The sequence below is a fragment of the Bactrocera oleae genome, chromosome 2 (assembly GCF_042242935.1).
Source record: "Bactrocera oleae isolate idBacOlea1 chromosome 2, idBacOlea1, whole genome shotgun sequence".
In the NCBI taxonomy this organism is placed as follows: Eukaryota; Metazoa; Arthropoda; class Insecta; order Diptera; family Tephritidae; genus Bactrocera; species Bactrocera oleae.
The window spans coordinates 96,466,441-96,487,218 of NC_091536.1; the positions used below are offsets into that span (position 1 = coordinate 96,466,441).

The 20,778-nt window shown below is 33.8% G+C and overlaps 1 long non-coding RNA gene across 1 annotated transcript in view; it reads left to right on the forward strand.

The window, feature by feature from the left end:
• Positions 1-9,594: 9,594 nt before the first annotated feature.
• The window catches only part of LOC138855869 (uncharacterized), a 28,519-nt gene continuing 17,335 nt past the window's right edge, over positions 9,595-20,778 (forward strand). Inside the window, exons 1-2 of the long non-coding RNA XR_011395007.1 lie at positions 9,595-9,801; positions 11,787-11,971. This is a non-coding gene — a long non-coding RNA (uncharacterized lncRNA). The remainder of the gene's footprint in view (positions 9,802-11,786; positions 11,972-20,778) is intronic.

The following is a 20,778-nucleotide window of genomic DNA, read 5'->3' on the forward strand; positions in this document are numbered from 1 at the left end:
TGTGTGAATATTGTTCTTATAAGGGAACCCATCTGCAATTTCAAACTTCACAGAGTACCAAGTAACAAGTGTTTCAAATTTTCTGAAACATATATGCAACATGTTGTAAGTGTATAAAAAACATATATATCAGATGAAATATAATATAAAAATATCGCAAGCGATATAGCATGAGTTAACAGAAGGTAGCATATTAAAATTTAAAATAAATTTAAAACAAATGTTATTGTACATTATTTTCAACTTTTATTGAAAAAAAATTTAGCTTTTTTTAAAATTTTATTTTATATGTATTTACAATAAATGAATGAAGTTTATTGAAATAATACTAGTAAATATAATTTTATTAGAATGAAGTTATAAGAATGAAAATAAAAGTGACATTCGAGCAAATACGTTTTCTAATTAAACGTAACTATCTGGGGAGAGCAAACGCAGCGAAATAGTGTGACAGAGGCAAGACTTGAAGTGACATTGCAAATACTCGTTAGCATTGAGTGTTATGGGTCAGAAATTATTCGATAGAATTACAGAACAAATTGCAATTGGTTTGTTCAAGTGGAAACGAACATAACGCGCTGTGGAACGCTCAAAGACGATGTGTCCTAATAAAAAAATTGGCGCCTTCATCTCCGCTTGCATTACACAAGCGCTCGCAAACTTTAACTCATGGATTTATTGCGGGCAAAACTAAAGCACAACTGAAAAACGGCATGCATTTAGTGATGAGAAAGAAATTGCAGAAGTGAAAATTGAAAAGCACACAAAGTAGGGGAACTGATTTTAAATCACAATATGCACCAGTTTATATGCTTAAGTAATCTCTTTTTCTTTTTTTTTGTACAATAATAATAATCACATATTAAAAAAATCGCAACACACAACCTGCATCTGTATCCATACCTATAGCTACCAACTGTTTGACCCTACTAATGACATCAGGCTCAATCACACAACAATAACAAAAAAAAATAGCACTTTTGGCAAAAGTTGACACCAGTAGAAGTATTTTATTGCTTATTTTTAATCAATAATTATTTTCGCAAGAGCATACATACGCCTTTTTCTATAAAACATCTTAAAGGTCATGAACTGTACATAAATAAGCCAAAAAGGCTTACACCAAAGTGTAGGCTAATACTTAATTGAGAACTTTTAATCTCTAAGATTACCGTTACTGTCATAAATTTTACTCTAGTCTAGACTAATGGCTAAATTATCAGCTTAAGAGTATTTAAAGCTAATCACACAGTTTAAATCTATATCTAAGCGTAGCAGAATTTACCAATATAACTACATGCACAAATATATATAAATTCATTTGTAAAAACCCCTAAAAACAACAACAAATAAATATTTACGTGGTTGCTTCTTGCTGTTGACAGGCTTAAATGGCTACACTCAAGCGAGCTTGACTAATTACATATGTAAATGTAATTGTGTTGAAAGTAAGCCAAGAATGGCAGCTGCGACTGACGTGACCACCACAACCACCGACTCGACCTTTGTATATGTGTGCCCTTGTGAAGTATTGTATTTATGCACATAATACTTACAAATAACTAGGACTTTGCCTATTTATATGAATTCAGACATAAAAGTGCAAGCTTACTTATAAATTTCTATGCAATAACGACTTAAACCTTGAAAATGGCAACACCACCACATATAAAGTGCACCGAGACGGGCTTTTATTAGCGGTAAGGTAGCAAAGTTTCTTGCATGAAAATGTTTAGTTTTACGAAAGGTGCCAAGCGTGAGGTCGTGCGCGGTTAGCAGGCTTCCAAGCAGAAATCTTTTGGCTTTATTACACAAACATATGTGTATGAGGGATTTTTGTGTTTAAAGTTTGTACTAAGCATTCAATTTACGATTTAAATACAACTTTGTTATTATATCGTATACATTTTTTTATTAATATTACCTTTTACTACCGTCAATTCCAGCTTCTACAACAGAGAGTGCCAAGAACTTTGCTTTTGAAAAGTATGTAAAATTATGCTTTATAATACTCCACTTATTTATGTATCATGCCTAAAACCTTCAAACAACTTTAATAAGGTTTCAGTTTTTAAATTACTTTAAAAAAAGTTGGTAAAGCAACCGAATTCGTTTGGTAGCACACACCACTATATTCAAAATTCACTTACACCCACAGGTGGTTAAAATTTACTTTAAATTTTGTATATTTAATACACAATAAAATTATATATTACGTCTAAAAGTATTTGGAACAGAATTGAACTAAATTGAACGTGGTGCCCGGTCTCGTTGATGAATCGAATGTCTTCGAATTAGAGTTGATGTGATCACCGGGATCGTTGACATGTCGAAAGAGAAATTAACGTGCTTCATTGTGTCGGCCAAGAAAAGAGTCCGGAGCGATGTCGAACGATTTTTGTAAAACAAAATGGCGACGGATTTATTGCCGTGCGCTTGGTCACTTCCGCATCGAAGTAGAAGTTGACGTGGCGCCGCGGACAATCGAATGTTGAAGTGCCGCAGAGGATCGCTGACGAATTGAATGTGTTAGGGGCGGCGAATAGTTGCTGGTGTGAGGTGTCATCATGTGTGTGTTTGTGGGTGTGTGGTGTTCCCAGATGTGTTGGATAGTATTAGGGAGTACAAGTTTTTTCCCGGATGTGTGATATGAAATACGATGCTGGACTTATGTATATTCTTCAATATGTAAGCATAAGATATTCGCTTAATATAGATGACAAGTTTATTAGTAGAGCATTTCATTAAAAGTCGTTTCACACCCATCACCTTGTTCAATCCTGAATCAGTATAGATTCCGCTTGGTTCTTGATACGAAAATGTTACTCATACGCCTAAGCCACCTTTAAAAACCATAGCAAGATTTTAAACGCCCTTTATGCATTCAGAGGAGCCCAAAGTATGTTGTAAGTTTGAGAAGCTTTGGCATCAATGCAGTGGCAGCCATAAAAATAATGAACGCAAAGGTGAGAGAGTTAGCTCATACGACAGAAGGAAATTATTTAGTTTTCATATGAGATCCTTTTACTAACGGTTGATTATCATCATATACATATATAGCGAACAAAAAATATAAACAAATTGTTAATAAATATATAGTATCGCCTGTAATATCTTGTCTTATTGCAAGTATTATCTTGTCTTATTTTAGATAAGTGAATTAAGTATAAGTAAGGAATAGAGTTCTTTCACTAATTTCGCTTTTACACGCGTTTCTAATAAATATTATAAATATATTATTTGAATCATTATTCCTGCCTTCACTTCACTTGCGTTCTCAAAAGCGGTATATCTAATTTATACTCTTCCCATACAAACCAGTACAGACAATAAATATAATGCTAAACGCTTTTATTTAATATGCTTTCCATCTCCATTTAAGAAGACACGTGCTCTCCATTTTCATGGCATGCCAACACACTACACCAATTTGAATTGCAATCGTGACAGAAATATGGCTCCCATCACTTAACTAAGTACGCCTGAGTAGCCGTGTGAGAGTGCGATGATATTTGACAGTTGATAGCTGAGCAGCAACTATAAAAAATCAATCAGGCGCATCGAACTGACGCATCAGCCGAAGCACCAAGCAGCAGGAATAAAGAGGCAGCAATAACGACAAGCAAAAGCTGCAGTCTGTCAGCGATGCTGTATGATAAATGATGTCGAAGATTCGGGTGTCGCTAATGAATCCGTTCCCGACAATGACGGCGTCTCCATAGACAAGCTGACTGCTTTCGCTGCTATTCAAATGATTTAACGTCGCTTTTTGTATAGTATTTCTAAAGTTTTCGTTCAATAACATTGACTCCAAAAGTGATAGAACTGGCAAACGTAGCTGAGATAGCAATAACAATAACTGCGACAATATTATGTTGCGCGGTTCTTCAGTTACGGCGGCGACAAAAGCTTTCGATTAGCCACATAATTTATGAACGCGTTTATTGCACTTCGCGGCGTTTATCAAATTTAATCAGACTTAATAAACTGTTAATGTTGATGGCTCGTCGAAGAGAAGGACTACTTCTTCACTACTGAAACTGTATATACTTTCAACAGAGCTTCTTAAACTATTAATAATGTATAAAAAATGTTTCACACAAAACAAGATGCTAAATTTCCACAGCTTTGACTAAATAGATACCAGTGAATTTGCTGCTTTCTTGTCATCATTTGATATAAAAGTGAAAGTATTTCGGAGATTAATGTGTGACAGATTTTTTGAATAAAGAGCAATACTTGTACACAGCATGGCGCCTGGGAGCGTAACCAGTTAACTCTGCTACCATCAGACTCTTGATGTACACACCTATAATAAAATGAGTACATCTGCGCGAAGGAGATGGCTCAAGTGAAGAAGATGAAATTGGATTTATGCGAAATTCAATGAACTTTCCAACTGGTTGCCACTGCATACACATGTTTATACACCAGACACACTTAGTGGGATCAGCACACTGCAGAACGTGGCCGAAACGTGTTGGTACTTATAGAGCCATATCAGCAATTTCATCAATTTGATACTTCTGCACTTGATTAATTATTGCAGTAGTTCTTTATCGCTTATCGTTACTGAGAGCCATTCTCCAAGTGTTGCACTTGAATTTTTATTAGCCTATAATAGCATGATAACTGATATCGTGAATAAAATATATTCTTATCAAATATTAAGTATCGTGCTACAAACACAGTTCTTTAAATGCACTGAAAAATATTGACACAACTAAAAATTATAAAATATTTACATATGTGAAAACAAGCCCATATTGTTGCCTGCATATAAATACAATTATGTATTTTTATAGAATTGCTTTTCCTTTCATAGCATAATTTTGCATAAATTCCCATTAGATATGGCACACCAATAGTCTGACAGAATAATGCACGTACTCTGACCCATCGGTCTGACTGTCGCCTAAGTTAATTAGGTATTTAAACAATTAAATATTTTACATTCCTATCATAATTTGTGAAAATGCGTAAAACCAGCTGACAATCACGCCTACTTCCCATATAAGAAACTTTAAAATTGCATCTGGGCCTTTCCCTTTACAGTATACAAATCAAACATCAATGAAGTTACCAGACTAAAGTTTGTGCACAAATAGTGCCTTCAAGTCATTTCATTTTACCCTCAAAATTTGTAGAAATCGGACTATAACTTTTCAAAAACACAGTTACCAAATGTGTGGACCCCGGCGCATATGGCCGATTTTTTACCGAACATATCGGTAAATATTTGTGCTCTGAACTAAAATCAGGGTAATACTTTTCCTATTCCCTATATACCTAATATATGCATTTTCAAACATCCGCTTGATTTTTACTGTACTGATTGCTCAATCTGTGGTAATACCAAAACTGGCTAAAATCTAGCCAAAATATTTCATATACCTTATGTAATTAAATTTTTAAAAATTATATAAGAACTTAAAACTTCCTGTTGGCTTCCCACCGTATATTTCGTTCAATATGTAATATATATCATATAATATATTAGAAAATCTAAACAAAAGTATAATATTTGATATACTATAGTTCAATGCCAAAAATGTGTGATATCGATTCATGAATTACCCAACCTAACATATACTAAATATAATGATTTTCATTTGTTCGAAATGGAATTGGGATCTCCAAACCTTTTGTTGGTGTTTTTCTCATATTCTACATGTACTAAATTTAGTTTATACTTACCTTATTTGAGTTAATTAGGTTGATGTTAATATTAATATTATATATCGGGTATGCAAAATGTAGTAATGAAACTAAGTGTTTGCATGTAATGGCCACTTATAGCAATCAAATGGGATGGACTTCATACCCATAAACATATCTTCATGGGTATGACTTGTATATTTGGAACTACCGCTCTAATCAATTTATTTTATTATGAATAGATGGCAGTATACTTATACCTAAATAAATACATTAATACAAATAGGCTCTTAATGACTCCTGCTTTACTTTAGCACTGCCACAGCTTGACTAGCAGTTAATGACTGCCGAAAAGGTAATGCCGTAAAGGGCTAAAGAGAACATTTATCATGAGTTAATGATCCAGCAGTGCATAAATTTGTTTCAATTGACTAAATCATATTTTAGTTATTGTAATTGTTATAGTAATTTACATGTATATTTATGCTTATAGTAATTGATGGTGAAAATGGAATAACTGGAGCAATGTCATTTTAATGTTATTATGTGGTAGTGGTATTTTTTCACTCATCCGAGCAAGCTAGAATAAAACCAATTTTACCTACTACGGTTGCTCTTGCTACTGCGCTGTTACATATTTTCTGTTCTATATTTTTTTATTGATGTTTTTTATTTATTTTTCTTCTTGTGCTGATTAACCAAAACTGTGGAAAGACTATTAGGAAATTTCTTTTGACCAAAAGTAAATTTTCTGTGAGCAATTTGAACCACGATCTAAGAAATGACACGCGAGCATCAAAAGTCAATAGTAACAGCGACAACAACAACAGCAATTGAGCTATCAGTGATTGTTTACTTTATGTACTGTTGTTGTTGTTTGCGGTTTTTGTCATTTTTGTTTTTGCGATACATGACAAAAATGGATATCAGCGACACCAATATGTTGCTATTGCCCCAGGCAAAGTGCTAAAAGTAAACGGAGTTGAAAACCAGCATTGTCGTTAGACGTTCAAACCCATTGCCCACACACATACATACATACTTATGCATTTTCTCATTTCGACGAGTAGAAACTTAAAATCATTACAGATTCGAAAGCTCAAACACAAGAGCAAAGGCAAAATGTTGCCACAAAATTATATATAACGAACGCAGCGCTGTTTGCAAATTAAAAAAAATAAAAAATAGTAGTAATAATTGCAGTAAAATGTAAAATTATAATAGAAGTAATAATAACAGTATAATATAAAACTGCAATCTGTTATAACTGAGTCATGTCTAGACATCAATACCGTAATTTGGCTTCACATCCCACTTACTTGATAACTATACCGAGTGCTCCTTTTTAAGGCGAAAACTTAAATTACCATACTTAAAAAAATTTTTCAGTGATAACCACTTATAAATGACGATAAATTGTTGGCAGTAGTTGGCATATTATCCCCGTCATCAAAGCACAATACGACCACAGGATAATTGATATGGACTAGAAATTATTTTAAGCTTAGTACCCATTCAGTTGACGCTTGTTGATACTAAAGGAGGTTAATATATATGTAAGCCACTCATCTGGGACATTCAATTCGATTAAAATTGGTTACAATAAGAGTTCTCTAAAAATATTTCTTCCTAAAAGGCCAGGCTACGCAGTTCAAGTAAGTTATTCGTCTAAACATTTCTTCAATTATTTATTGTGTTGAACGTGAAATCCAGTTACTAAGGTAATATTTATTAACAATATGTTAGACCATCATTATACGAGTAAACTCATTTCTCTAGAAGAATCATACATCATTTACAATAATTGAGTAATACTGATCAAATGCAATATACTCTCAGTCAAGTGTGACAACTCTTATTAGTCAATGAGCGATAATCACTTGGAAAGAAAACCTGCTTGACTGCACACAGTATCAGATGTTTTTCAGTAATTTAGTTGAAGCAATTGAAGCCAATGTGTGTCCTTGAACTAGAATGCGCAGATAAAATATGGTTTCAAATTAGACAATGGATGAATGAAAGGAATCAAAAATTAAAAAAATACAGTAAAGAAGATTGGAAGTAATGGAATAAGACTATAGATAGCTAAATAGAATCTAATTGAATAAATAAATTTTCCAGAAAAAGATATGAAATTTTAATTTTTTACCAAACTTAACCTTTATAATAATAGAAGGTATTCTCAAAATACCGTATATGGATATGGATAGAGGTATGCACCGCAACCTATAGTCCATTGTGCCCTCAATAACGTATCTGCTTTTTAAATATTTGTTTTTTATTCTTTCATCACTGAAGATGTCCCAACCATGGTTCCGATTTACTAAATAATATTCTAATTCTTTACTTTTGATATACCAGTATGTGTTCCATTGGCTTTTAATAATTTATGAAGTATACCTCCTTCCTGATCAGGTAAAATTAGAAGCACTGCACCCTTAGCTCGCTGCTTTCGTTATCGCAACTGTCAAAAGAATCTATCATAAGTTATCATGTTCTAATTGCGTTTCCTTCACAAAATACAAATTCACCAAAAGCAATCAGTAAAATTGTCAAAATACATTACCAGTCTCGTTCCACTTAGTGGAAAATTTTAGTAATTTCCGTAGAAGTGGTCAACAGCATTGACATGCATATAATTTTGTACCGTTAACTTAAATGTAATTGTAGGGTTAAAGAAAAAAAGCCTCAAACTAAGGAAGAAAGCCTAAATGAAGACTAAAATTATTCATAAAAAATACAAAAAAGCAATGACAACATAACTCAAAACTTATTAATTATGGCTATTTAGACTAAATATTCCTCCATAATATTTCCATTATACAAAAAACTTAGGCAGAAATTTATGTGCTCCGTCACGTACGAAACTTCTAATCAAAAATAGAAGATTTATGGAAGAGTTATGCCACGAGACGTGACAAGCTGGACCTGAGGGAAGCGTGACACTTTCAGATTCGTTTAAGCACGAATGGTCACATTAACCGGAAAGGAAGAGGTCAAATTTACGTATATTTAATATGGAATTAGTTTTATACCTAGCAAAAATTATATATATTTTCACATAAAATAATTTGTGGGCTGCCCTCAGTCGGGACCATATTGCACGGATCAGAAACATTTGACTTCTTTACACCCACGTACAAGTCTGATGTAAAAATAGAAAACTTTCTGATACCAGATGTCGAATTGACAATTACCCTGTTATGTCATCAGTTGTAACGGGTCATAATGTAGTGGAATGTTTAAATTTCTCAAAGACAAAAAGGAAGAGATACCGACAAGCCATTTGACAGTCATTGCTGAGTGAGGAAGAATGAATCAACAGTGCTAGCAAAGGTATGGGTTAGTGTCGAACAAGGAAGTTATGCAAACACAAAGTAACAAAAAAAAAATAAAATAAAATTGAAATTGAATTTGAAACAACAACGACCTTCATTTAACTGCTGCTATCGCAACCGACTATACAGCCAATTTACCGCTAACGCCTTGTTCCTATCACTGTTGAGCATTTTTGCTTGCTTCGAACTCGTTGTTTATTTGGTTCGACCAATGCGCTCTTTGGTTTACTCACGAATTTCTTTCGCCGTCGTTTTGTTAATAGCGACAAATTGTGTTAAATGGCAACAGTATGGCAACGCTGTGCGCGCTCAGTTGAGCTTAATTGGTAGCAAAACAAATAACAACATTGGCAATGACAACAAAATGAAAGGCAATTTACTACAACAAATGGTTTGTTTATGTTTCTGCTGCTGCTTGTTGCCGGCTGCCGCATTGCGCTCTCCGCTGCTAAACCGCATTTGCGCATCAGTGTCTGCGTCGCTGTTCATCTCTACGTCGCTGCTGCATACGATCTAACTCGGCAGAAGCAGCAGCAGCGACAGCGTTGGCAGCAGCTATCGATGACTGGCAGGTTGCCTTTAGTCTGATTCTGTTGCCGGTCGTGTATAGAACATGCAATTGGGAAATATTATATTTTTGACAAATACGTACGGAAGAAGAAGCAGAGGGCTTCTACTTGAATGTTACTCATTCGGCGTGTCGTATGAAAATTTCTAATCGACCGCGTTGCGCTCTATTATTCTTGGTGGAATGTGCATTAAATTTTAACTGAAAAAAAAGCTGGAAATTTAAATCTGCAAACAGGTTAGCGGGGGCTGGTGAAATTGAATGAAATATGACGTTATTTTTCTGATGTTTGCGCCATATATTAAGTAAAAGTGACTGAGTAGAGGCATTGAAAGAAAAATTTGTGAAACGTTTAATGAAATTGTAAAACAATTCAATTTGGTTAATAGTATAATTAATGAAATAATCAAAATCATGAAACAGGAACATAATAAAAATATAAATTTTATTTAATAAAATTGTAGATAAAATGATTTTTTAAGATGCTTAAAATATCGGAAAAATTTAAGTGTGTTAAAAATTTAAATTATCAAAATTAGAAATTAATACAAATTTATAATAATCATATTAGTTCGGAGCTACATAGTAAAATACGGAATAAAACCCAGTCTTCTTAAAATGGTTTATTTCTAATTCTAATTAAAAAGAAAAAAAACTGTTAAATATTTTTAAGAAATATCAAATAATATTTAATATATAAAAAAATAACGAAACTGACATATTATGTAGTTCAGAAAAAACTTACTTTAATCGTAAAATTTTCAAAAAAAAAATAAACATAGATATTTTTCTAAAATACTGAAATAATTTTAATACGACAACCTATGGTGTTACTTAATATAAAGATATTAATAAAAACTCATTATATTAAGTGCTGTAAATTATATTTACAATTAAACAAAGTTGACAATTGCAAAGGTCGTGAGTATTGGATTATTAGTTAGTAGATGGTCAGCTTAATAACAAATCATTTTAATTTAAGACAATTAAGCTAAAAATTATATTATATGTATTTAATTTGCAATTTCAAAATAATACTTTCAAACTAAACAATTTAAATAATGCTACAATATAAAAAAAATAATCCTGAATGTACTAAAAGAAATTATGAAGTTCATTTAAATGCATTATCCTACGCCCTTTTTTTAAACGAAGTCTATATTGCAATCAATTAAAGTATACACTTTGATTTCCAGACTAAAAACTATATAATAATTATTGCAAATTGAACCAAACTGAATATTAACTATTAAAGTTTTATTAATTGCAAATTGCCTGCGTTTCGAATTATTGGATAATTAAATTAGACAATTTTTCGGTAGCAATTTGTTCAACTGGCACATTCACAGACAGAAATTCTCGCCATTGGACACTTAATCCACAATCAGATTGTGATCTGAAAGCAATTGACTATAAATTTTAAGAGTAGCCAACAAACAACGATAAAAACGCCATAAGATGGAGGCGGAAGCGAAGTGTAGACCCTAAAGGTAGGAATATAAGCGGATATTTCTAACGCAGCTGCGTGTAGTATGTATGCCTAAAGCTTATATTATTTTCAATGAACTTAATGAAAGTCAATTTTAGCAATTTTGTTAAGTAAGTTAAAATATGTTGATCAAAATACATGACTACATACATATATTTTTAGGACTCATACTTACCCATGTTGGTTGTAGGATTAAAAGAGCGCCTTCTAGCGTTCACGCCTAATTGCGTCGGGCATTACTGCCTGTAAGGAAAACAAATTTCCAAAAATATTGAGGAGTGGCTACAAGTAAGGCCCTCACAGTTAAGATATTCCATAAATTATAGAATGAAGAAGCAAAAGAGCGGCAACGATTGTGTAAACAGTACTCAGTATTAAATGAAAACACAAACAGACAAGAAATTAATAAAAAAGCATTTAAAATATCGATATCGATATTAAGCGATATAAAAAAGCACAAAAATTTCAAAAGTATCAAAAAAACGAAATATATTCACGATTAAAGCAATTTTATTATATGTGACACATTTTAGAAAAGTATTGTAAAGTCAATAATGTTCTTGTTCGAGGCCACAAGAAAAAATGTTAAAATGCATTTCAATATTCGTGTATTTCCAATTCTGTAGTTTTTATGGCTCCAACTTCGTGTTTATATAAATATAAATGTATTCTTTATTAAATAAATTCGTATTTTGGTATTTATTTATTTGGTATTTATTTATTTCATTTGCAGGAAATAGACAAATATTTTAAATGCCGCCTATGAACCTGCTGCCTTACCAGAAATTATGTTAAGAGAACACCATACAACAAGAGTATAGCATTGCCGATCGAAACTTTAATAACTATCCACCGAATAATGAAATCAACAACATCATTTGACTTTGCCATTTACTCCAACAGAGCGGAAGAACGCAAGTAAATAAATGTAGCGCCCTTTACCATTTATATTCATCACCATTAATATCAACAGTCGCTCCGGAAGTGCCCATGGCTTTAAAGAATTCTAAACACCTTATAAATGAGTAGTTCGTTTGTGCTGACTAAAATATACGAGTTCCTAATATATTCCCAAACCATTACTCCATTCTCTGCAAACCGCTGCTCATAGTCATGACATTTGCTTGCCTTTTTTGATATTTGACAGATTTAACGCCACAGCATTATACATGTAATATTGACATTGCGGTAGCCCAAACCCTTCGGCTTCGAATGTATGAATATGCATGTATGCCTGTATGTGTTCTTTTAGCATACCAGCTTTGTGCATTGTGGACACTTGATAATCCAATTCAATCAGGGTCAATGGACGATAATTTCCGACGAATATATCAACTTGACTAAGAGAAATATTTGCAAGTATCTTTTGGTAGCAGTTTAAGTGGTTGACATTCAATATGTCTGTATGTATGTATGTAGCTTGTGGCTACTTCCATGAATTTGACGCAGTCATTAGCACTGGTTTTGCTTTTCACTAGACAATTTGCAAATCAGCAATTTCTTTGAACGTTTTTGAGATTACAATTCGAAGATAAAACACGAGTTCGTTAACTCGCAAAGAAATTATATTATATATAATAACGATAATTTCGAAGATTCGCACACTACAGACGGTGTTTAGATACCAAATATACCCAGTTAAATTGTCACTATTCTGGAGAGTACATTTATTTAGTCTGGAATTATAATATCAGCTGTTAGGATGACGCACAAATAAATTTTTTTTGGATACTCGTTCATCGGATAATTATTTGATATATATTAAAATGATTTTAAAAATGCTTAATAATAAAAGTAAGATCTCTTTTTTTGATCATTAAAGACAACTATTGCTAATTTGACTGCTAAAAATAAACAAAATTCATTTTAATTTTAATCGTTTAATTAATGAATCAAGAAAGTATAACAAGTACAAATAGTTACGAAATCAACGCCAATGATTAAAAGCTACTTAGAGCATCACAGGTTCCCAACCGCATTAATTTCCTTCATCCGTCAAGAAGGAACGCTGCGGCTGAATAATTCATGAACGTCTCAATATTTACCGAGCGATGTTTCACTGCGCAATCAGATCATTATGATGTAATTAAAACATCATTTGCTCCATCAGAGCCATCAAGCGCTTTTCCTGGCCTTTCCGAGCGACATCGCTTCACTCTATGGGCTCTTGAAAAGTTGAAGGAAAATCCGACGTTTTCGAGCCAACATTTGTTCAGCGATGAGACCCATTTCTGGCTCAATTGGCATATAAAGAAGCAAAATTGCCGCATTTGGAACGAAGAGCAAACGAAAATTGGACTCAATGGATGGATCATCTGAAACGCAGCCAACATTTGAAAGAGATAATCCTCGAAAGATAAATGCCAAAGAATGTTCTTTCGTATGATAATAAACACTTTGCATTAAATTTGAATTTACTGTGTTTTTTCTTTAAAAAAGTAGGGAACCTCTAAGTGGATCACCCTTTATAGCATCAAAAGTGACAAACTTTACGAGAAAGTTGTTAATTGTTATTACTCCTGCACCCAGCCATGCTGCGGGCCGAGACCACAGACGAACTATATGTATATGTACGTGTGTATGTATACGTAGATTTGTGTTTCATACCACGTTCAAATGCCATGGCTTTTGATGGTTCGAAATTTCATTTCATTTGAATTTTATTAAATGTTAATATTGCGTGTGTGATGTGTATTGAGTAGGATTTAAATCCAAAAGGTATTTGTCTATTATACCTACACTAAATTATTTGGTTTATGAGGCGTGTGTATTGATAAGCCGGAAAGCATCCGCCGGATGATAATAATGCTGAGCAGCACACGCCGAAGGCCATTTTTCATTTATCAAACGGTTTTACTGTGATTTTTGCGAGCGTACATATTGACCAAAACATAAAACAGACAAACAAACAACCGAAATGTGTTAATAGTTGACAGACTGAAAGTTTCAACGTCGAACAACAAGAACAAAACAAATAAAGGAACATATAAAATGCCAAATTAACTCAGCAATGCGGTTTCACTTGTTTCAACTTTCAGTTTCCGTTTAAATTTGCCTCGACTGTAATTTTTTTACCCATATACATTCCTACAAAAATACGTGTGTTTTTATACCTCTTTATTGTAGTGTCCATCTGTTCATCAGCTGGTTTTTTCGATACATTCCTATAAAAAAACAAGTAAGGAAGGGCTAAGTTCGGATGTAACCGAACATTTTATACTCTCGCAAAGTCAAATGGTATACTCGTTTGAGATTTCTTTGTGGATTGACTGATATTTTCGGTAGAAGGTCAACTATAGGCAATGGGGTCCACATATTTAGTACTTAGGGGCTTGAACAGTTTTGGTTCGATTTAGACAATTTTTGGTCACAAGGTGGCATACTTTAAACGTATTATTCACGCAAAGTTTTACCCCGATATAGTCATTGTTACCTGATTTGCATAGTGGAAAGTGAAAGAATCAGATGGAATTGAAAATGGTGTTACATGGGAAGTAAGCGTGGTTGTAGTCCGATTTCGCCCATTTTCGCACTATGACATAGAAACATGAAAAGAACGTTATGCACCGAATTTAGTTAAAATCGGTTGAGCAGATCTCAAGATATGGGTTTTCATCTAAAAGTGTGCTGTGCCACGCCCACTGACTAATTTTGAACGCGGTTCCTATAAATCCAACTCATACCATCTCAGAGATAAAATTTAATGTCTCTGGCGTGTTTAGTGCTTGATTTATCGCGCTTTTAGTAGTTTTTAACAGTACCGTTATATGGGGAGTGGGCGGAGTTGCCACTCGATTTCAACTATTTTCACACCGTCAATAGAAGTGCTAAAAACATTTGCTTCTAGTGAATTTTGTTAGAGGCGGGACCACGCCCACTTTTTAAAAAAAGTTTTAACTGCAGATGCCCCTCCCTAATGTGATCCTGTGTACCAAATAACAGTCTTGTATCTTATTGCGGAGCTTAGTTATGGTAAGTTATTTGTTTTTGATTAATGGCGTTTTGTGGGCGTGGCAGTGATCCGATTACGCCCAGCTGCAATACCAACCGTCTCACGGTACCAAGAAACATGTCTACCAAGTTTCATAAAGATATCTCAATTTTTACTCAAGTTAGAGCTTGCACGGACGGACGGACGGACAGACGGACGGACGGACGGACAGACAGTCATCCGGATTTCAACTCGTCTTTTCATCCTGATCATTTATATATATATAACCCTATATCTAACTCGATTAGTTTTACGTAATACAAACAACCGTTAGGTGAACAAAACTATTATACTCTGTAGCAACAGGTTGCGAGAGTATAATAATGTTGTATAGTTCAAAGAGACTTGCAGTTGAGTGAGTCGTTCTGAATGAAGATTGTTTTAAGCGGTAGTTGGCCGATATGTAGTGGTAGCAATTTTGTTGAAATATTAGTAATATATTAATTTAGTGATTTCAGTCAAATATTTTATAGAAAAGTTAAACCAAATAAACAACTGTTTCTTTTAAATAACCCTCATATATAAAGCGCCATAATTAAATGAAAAAAATATATTCTATATTATGGTGTAAAGGATCTCTGAGCAGACGATTATAACTGTGTCTTGTTAAATAATAATTTTGGAGAAATGTCCGCTATTTTAACTAATGTTCCCTAAGAGAAAAGTGAGGTCATTATATTGTCACCGAACCAAATATGCCTAATATGTATTAGAAAAGAAAGCTTTTTAAAACATACTTTTAGTAAAATTTTGAGAGTCTTAAAATTAAAGTTGATGATTTTACAATAATTGATAATATACAATTTTCCAAAGGGCTACTGAAAGAAATATATACATATGTACACACGTAAAAGAACCATTTAATCTCTCATAATTTCATCTAATTTTCTGCAGAAATTCTATTCTATCACACACACAAAAGGTCATAAAACATGCAGTGGTAAATGAAAAGACAATAAGCATGCTCGAAATAAATTATTCCAACTCAACGCTGCAAATACCGCAAGCGCTCAACTAAAATATTGAAAACCAAAGAGAATTTCAATAAATTCAACATGAATGCAATGTTTCAAGCGGGAAAGATGAGGAAACTCTATAGTGAAGGACATTTCTTGGTCGACTTCGCACTTCCGCTTAGATAAACAGTTTCACCCTAATATGCTAATTATTTACTTTTTCTATTGCACACTAAGCTTTCTGAAAATATTTTCAAGTGAGTTTTTGCACAATTTCAATACAGAATCGTAAACAATTTCTTCCCAAGCAAGCTGTGTTGATCCACAAGCGATTGGTGACTTAGTTTCCGGTGAGTGACGAAAAACAATAAATTACAGTTAATTAAGAAATTCGGAAGCAAAATTTCGATTGTTACATTGCAATTCGTTGAAACCTTTGCTTCCATTAAGATGCAGATGGAAGGAAGATAGATGAAGTAATTTCACCAAAAAAAGATATTATTTAAGCTCCTAATGAGGGTTAGATGTATACAAGTAAGGTAGTAAGTTTGCGAGAAGTATTGTTCTTGAATACAACAACTAGGTAACGCTTTTTTAAGAAAAATGAATTTGGGAAAAAATGTTATAAACTGAGTTGAAGAATGATACTTAAATATACACAATGATTACATTCATTAGAATAAAGTTAAGCAGTTAATTGCTAAACCTTTAGTGCCACTGCTAACAAAGTGGCAACAAAGTGTTCTTACAGAAACGGCTTCGATTCTATCAATGTGAGAGATTGTCGGCGACACTGCTTAAAATTAGTTTAAAGTTCGATTTGGTTTCCCATATCAATTCAGTTGAAGAATATGACATAAACGTAAAGCGGAATTCTTCCAATAATAGAAGTGTCTCGTGAAAGCCGATACATATATCAGTGCGTAGGCAACGGAAGTCAAATTTGAATACTTGCGATATCAATGTTAAGAGCAATTTTTTTATACTTTCGTTGTCGGTCACGGATCGGAAACAGTAATTGTCTTTAGTTATCCAGGCAAAGGTTGCCATACAATTTAGAAATGTTTTGTTGTTTTTTAACTGTGGTAAAACGCTTTTTCTTAGCTGAAGATTTCCGATATCGATTCATCAACTTTTAAAACGGGTAAGATAATGTGTTTATCAATGTGTGAATTTAAATTCACGAAAATAAAAACTGCAATTTGGTACAGGCGATCGCAGTAGTACGGGGCACTTGTGAGCTAAAAATGTATTTTAGTGGGCGTGGCTCCGCCACCTAAATGATTTAGAGTACATATGTTCCAAACCGCTTAAGATATATCAACCAAACTTGCTGAGAAGAAGTCTCCTCTTCAAACTTTGTGAAAATAGGTCAAATCGCATATAAACCACGCCCACTTTCCATATAACGGCTATGTTGAAAACTACTTGAAGTGCGATTACTCAGTGAATAAACGAGCCATAAACATTAAATTTCACAACCAATATGGCAGTGAAGAGCTTTATAGGATCTGGTGTGAAAATTGCACAATGGGCGTGGCACCGCCCAACTTTAAGTAAAATCCTATATCTCCGGAACTACGTGACCGATTTCAACCAAATTTGGTGTGTGAAGTTATTCGTACATTTCTAATAGATACTGCAAAAATGGGCCAAATCGAGCCACGCCTAATTTTCATCAAACAAACTTTTTAATTCCGCCTGATTCTTTCACTTTACAGTATACAAATCAAAAATCAATAAAGTTAGCAGAATAAAACTTTGCACAAATATTGCTTTCAGGGCATTTCATCTAACGTCCAAAAACGAATGCGCACTATAAATAACACTTTCCTTACCTCTCATATACCTAACATACATATTTTCGAACCTCCGGTCCATCTATCAGTCAATATGTAAGAAATATATGATTTTAATAATGTATTTTAGTAATGTATGTATCCTCTTTCCTTAAATGGATGAAAATCATCTGAAAGTATTTCTCCGCCTTTGTTTCTTGCAAGTTGCAAGCGTATGAAATGTTCGGTTACACCCGAACTTAGCCATTCCTTACTTATTCCTGTCATGCTGAGGCTTGCTGAAACTAACATACATATAACTGACTAATATAATACACATATACACATATTTGTCGCTTAACACTATTGCAATCTTACTTTTGTTGATTTAACACGGCAAACTGATGAATAAGGTGTCCAATAAGGACAATGAGTCATTCAATTGTCTGGGCACTTAAATTTTACGTAATGGGAATATGTATATATGTTAACACAATCACTCAACGACTCATTTTATGTATGTATGTACATAGGCTGGACTATGAATAGATATATTTTTATACGCTCGCAACCTGTTGCTACAGAGTATAATAGTTTTGTTCACCTAACGGTTGTTTGTATCACCTAAAACTAATCGAGTTAGATATAGGGTTATATATATATAAATGATCAGGATGAAGAGACGAGTTGAAATCCGGGTGACTGTCTGTCCGTCCGTCCGTCCGTCTGTCCGTCCGTCCGTCCGTGCAAGCTCTAACTTGAGTAAAAATGGAGATATCTTTATGAAACTTGGTAGACATGTTTCTTGGTACCGTGAGACGGTTGGTATTGCAGCTGGGCGTAATCAGATCACTGCCACGCCCACAAATCGCCATTAATCAAAAACAAATAAATTGGTATAACTAAGCTCCCCAATAAGATACAATACTGTTATTTGGTACACAGGATCACATTAGGTGGGGGCATCTGCAGTTAAAATTTTTTTTAAAGTGGGCGTGGTCCCGCCTCTAATAGGTTTAATGTGCATATCTCCTAAACCGCTAATGCTATAATAACAAAATTCACTGGAAGCAAATATTTTTAGCACTTCTATTGACGGTGTGAAAATAGTTGAAATCGGGTGGCAACTCCGCCCACTCCCCATATAACGGTATTGTTAAAAACTACTAAAAGTGCGATAAATCAAGCACTAAACACGCCAGAGACATTAAATTTTATCTCTGAGATGGTATGAGTTGGCTTTATAGGAACCGCGTTCAAAATTAGTCAGTGGGCGTGGCACAGCACACTTTTAGGTGAAACCCCATATCTTGAGATCTGCTCAACCGATTTCAACCAAATTCGGTGCATACACCATTTTCAATTCCATCTGATTCTTTCACTTTCCACTATGCATATCAAGCAACAATGATTATATCGGGGTAAAACTTTGCGTGAATAATACGTTTAAAGTATGCCACCTTGTGACCAAAAATTGTCTAAATCGAACCAAAACTGTTCAAGCCCCTAAGTACTAAATATGTGGACCCTAGTGCCTATAGTTGACCTTCTACCGAAAATATCAGTCAATCCACAAAGAAATCTCAAACGAGTATACCATTTGACTTTGCGAGAGTATAAAATGTTCGGTTACATCCGAACTTAGCCCTTCCTTACTTGTTTATATTGGATTTTATGTAGTAAATGAAAAGGCAAAACCACACAAGCAGTTGAGGTCAGCAGTTCCAGCCTACAAAAACGATATGATTTGTTTTTCTTTATACACATACCATACATATTTTTTCGTTTGTGCAATGGTGACGGTGCTGTAGTAAAAATCCACAGTATTTTGATGACTTATTGTTTGCATCGATTGAAGTGGAAAAAAATTAATCTTGGACGAATAAAATAATTTTCACTTTTATAGAATTATTCAAGTATTAAGTATTTAAGTAAGTTTTTTGACTTAATTGTGATCAGAACTCTAGTCAGGTTCTCATAAACGTATACACCCAATATAAAAACGTTCATGTAGTTCAACGTAATCAATTATTGGCGTTTGTTATATGTATGTGTATATGTGTTTAACATTAAACATTAAAGAAAAATATCAATGCCTGCACCAAACTAATCTTACGATTTCTTATGTGGAGTAAAATAAGGTGCAAGGTAATTAGTGAGATAAGTCATCAAATAAGAGAGTTTATAGCACCACATACAAGTTTGCAGGTATCCTAAAAACAAACTTGTAATGAGAAATTATGCTTATTTGTTGATATTTTTACACCGCCGCCTGTAGCGGCCTACTTGAAAAGGAGATATCGAAGTTTGGCTCAGCATTGTATTAAAATATCATCCAAAAATTTTTTATAAAACTCAAATATCAAATGAAAATTCAATAAAACCTGAAAGAGAGAAATTTGGTACTTTTTTTCTTACTCCCGGACATTGACTGAATAAATGTCTACCCGATTTGTTGGAGGGCACACAAAATTTTATATAACCACTAGAACTTAATAAAAGTATAAAGGAAAACGCCCGTGTGCTTGGTTGTAGAAGTTATTATTATTTTTTTATTAATTAAAAGTGAGTTTAACAAATTATTTCGCGTGGGGTCTCAGGTGACCGAATGGTGGCGCAAAATATACGGCCGATGAAGGTATGTAAAACGATGTCCAGGTTCCCTGTCTGATCGAGTAAAAGATTTTTAACCACACTTTTAATCGTGGGTGTGCTGCGCGCCGGATCGCTGATGTTTCAAAGCTACTCCACCCTCCTTTTTGTTAGCGGGTGAAGTAAAGTCGTTGTGTTGTGGTGTGTTGTGTTCTCCTGCGTGGCGATGTTTGTGTGTGGTGTGTTGTAATATTTTTCCCGATTAGAGTTATGTGTATATGTAAGGGAGGCTAAGCCCAAAATTAGACCTTGTTTTGATTGTCTTCACCTGCTTAAATCTTTAAAAAACTAAATATATATAAGTTGTTAAAATATGCTCGATTTACAATTTCGATTTACAAAGTTTTA